Source organism: Nerophis ophidion, linkage group LG13, assembly GCF_033978795.1.
Source record: "Nerophis ophidion isolate RoL-2023_Sa linkage group LG13, RoL_Noph_v1.0, whole genome shotgun sequence".
Lineage (NCBI taxonomy): Eukaryota > Metazoa > Chordata > Actinopteri > Syngnathiformes > Syngnathidae > Nerophis > Nerophis ophidion.
This window is the reverse complement of record NC_084623.1, coordinates 8397564-8401224: the sequence shown is the minus strand read 5'-3', so window position 1 is coordinate 8401224 and position 3661 is coordinate 8397564.

The following is a 3661-nucleotide window of genomic DNA, read 5'->3' as shown; positions in this document are numbered from 1 at the left end:
ACTTTTCTATACTTTTCTAAATAAAGGGTACCACAAAAACAACATTTAAAAAAAAAATAACATTAACAGAGTTTAGAAACATTGGTACTTTGGATACGGTTTTTTGGATACTAGGATTGTACCAATACCAATATTTTAGTACCAGTACCAAAATGTATATTTTGATATTTTTTGATACTTTTCAATACTTTTCTAAATAAAGGGGACCACAAAAATAGCATTATTTTTTTTGCAATAACATTAACAGAGTGCAGAAGTGTTACTACTTTGGATAGGGTTTATTGGATACTAGGATTGTCCCGATACCAATATTTTAGTACCGGTAGCAAAATGTGTTTTGATATTTTTCGATACTTTTCTAAATAAAGGGGACCACAAAAATAACATTATTTTTTTGAAATAACATTAACAAAGTGTAGAAGCGTTGCTACTTTGAATAGGGTTTATTGGATACGAGGATTGTCCCGATACCAATATTTTAGTACCGGTACTAAAATGTATATTTTTATATTTATTGATACTTTTCGATATGTTTCTAAATAAAGGGGACCACAAAAATGGCATTATTTTTTTTGCAATAACATTAACAGAGTGCAGAAGTGTTACTACTTTGGATAGGGTTTATTGGATACTAGGATTGTCCCGATACCAATATTTTAGTACCGGTACCAAAACGTATATTTTGATATTTTTTGATACTTTTCGATATGTTTCTAACTAAAGGGGACCACAAAAATAGCATTATTTTTTTGAAATAACATTAACAAAGTGGAGAAGCGTTGCTACTTTGGATAGGGTTTATTGGATATTAGGATTGTCCCGATACCAATATTTTAGTACCGGTAGCAAAATGTGTTTTAATATTTTTCGATACTTTTCGATACTTTTATAAATAAAGGGGACCACAAAAATAGCATTATTTTTTTTAAATAACATTAACAAAGTGTAGAAGCGTTGCTACTTTGGATAGGGTGTATCGGATACTAGGATTGTCCCGACACCAATATTTTAGTACCAGTACCAAAACGTATATTTTGATATTTTTTGATACTTTTCGATATGTTTCTAAAAAAAGGGGACCACAAAAATAGCATTATTTTTTTGAAATAACTTTGTCAGAGTGTAGAAGCGTTGCTACTTTGGATAGGGTTTATTGGATACTAGGATTGTCCCGATACCAATATTTTAGTACCGGTACCAAAATGTGTTTTGATATTTTTTGATACTTTTCTAAATGAAGGGGACCACAAAAATAACATTATTTTTTTGAAATAATATTAACAAAGTGTAGAAGCGTTGCTACTACGGATAGGGTTTATCGAATACTAGGATTGTCCCGATACCAATATTTTAGTACTGGTATCAAAACGTATATTTTGATATTTTTTTATACTTTTCGATATGTTTCTAAATAAAGGGGACCACAAAAATAGCATTATTTTTTTGAAATAACATTAACAAAGTGTAGAAGCGTTGCTACTATGGATAGGGTTTATTGGATATTAGGATTGTCCCGATACCAATATTTTAGTACCGGTACTAAAATGTATATTTTTATATTTTTTGATACTTTTCGAAATGTTTCTAAATAAAGGGGACCACAAAAATAGCATTATTTTTTTTAAATAACATTAACAAAGTGTAGAAGCGTTGCAACTTTGGATAGGGTTTATTGGATACTAGGATTGTCCCAATACTAATATTTTAGTACTGGTACCAAAATGTATATTTTTATATTTTTCGATACTTTTCAATACTTTTCTAAATAAAGGTGACTACAAAAATAGCAAAAATTTTTTTTGCAATAACATTAACAGAGTGCAGAAGTGTTACTACTTTGGATAGGGTTGATTGGATACTAGGATTGTCCCGATACCAATATTTTAGTACCGGTACAAAAATGTATTTTGATATTTTTCGATACTTTTCGATACTTTTCTAAATAAAAGTGACCACAAAAATAGCATTATTTTTTTTTAAATAACATTAACAGAGTGCAGAAGCGTTGCTACTTTGGATAGGGTTTATTGGATACTAGGATTGTCCCAATACCAATATTTTAGTACCGGTACCAAAATGTATATTTTGATATTTTTTTGATACTTTTCGATACTTTTCCAAACAAAGGGGACCACAAAAATGGCATTATTTTTTTTGCAATAACATTGTCAGAGTGCAGAAGCGTTACTACTTTGGATAGGGTTTATTGGATACTAGGATTGTCCTGATACCAATATTTTAGTACTGGTACCAAAACGTATATTTTGATATTTTTTGATACTTTTCGATACATTTCTAAATAAAGGGGACCACAAAATTAGCATTATTTTTTTACAATAACATTGTTAGAGTGTAGAAGCGTTGCTACTTTGGATAGGGTTTATTGGATAGTAGGATTGTCCCGATACCAATATTTCAGTACCGGTACCAAAACGTATATTTTGACATTTTTTGATACTTTTCCATATGTTTCTAAATAAAGGGGACCACAAAAATAGCATTATGTGTGCTACTTTGGATAGGGTTTTTTGGATAGTAGGATTGTCCCTATACCAAAATTTATTTTGATATTTTTCGATACTTTTCTATACTTTTCCAGATAAAGGAGACCAGAAAAAAAAAAGTTGCCATTATTGGCTTTATTTTAACAAAACAAAAATCTTACAGTCCATTAAACATATGTTTCTTATTGAGATCAAAGAATAATCCATCCATCCATTTTCTACCGCTTTTCCCTTTCAGAGTCGCGGGATAGGGTTTATTGGAGAATAGGATTGTCCCAAAATGTATTTTGATATTTTTCGATACTTTTCTATACTCCATCCATCCATTTTCTACCGCTTGTCCCTCGGAGTCGCGGGGGGTTGCTACTTCGGACAGGGTTTCTTGGATACTAGGATTGTCCCGCTACAAATATTTTAGTACTGGTACCAAAATGTATTTTGATATTTTTCGATACTTTTCTATACTCCATCCATCCATTTTCTACCGTTTGTCCCTTTCGGTGTCACGGGGGTTGCTACTTTGAGTAGGGTTTACTGGATACTAGGATTGTCCCAATACCAATATTAAGTACTGGTACCAAAATGTATATTTTGATATTTTTCAATACTTTTCTATACTCCATCCATTTTCTACCGCTTGTCCCTTTTGGAGTCACGGGGGTTGCTACTTTGAGTAGGGTTTACTGGATACTAGGATTGTCCCGATACCAATATTTTAGTACCGGTACCAAAATGTATATTTTGATATTTTTCGCTACTTTTCTATAGTGAAGTGAATCACATTTATATAGCGCTTTTCTCTAGTGACTCAAAGCGCTTTACATAGTGAAACCCAATATCTAAGTTACATTTAAACCAGTGTGGGTGAGACTGGGAGCAGGTGGGTAAAGTGTCTTGCCCAAGGACACAACTGCAGTGACTAGGATGGCGGAAGCGGGAATTGAACCTGCAACCCCCAACCGAGCTATGCCTCCATCCGTTTTCTACCGCTTGTCCCTTTCGGAGTCGCGGGGGTTGCTACTTCGGATTGGGTTTCCTGGGTACTAGGATTGTCCCGATACCAATATTTTAGTACTGGTACCAAATTGTATTTTGCTATTTTTCGATACTTTTCTAGATAAAGGGCACCACAAAAAAATGGCATTATTGGCTTTATT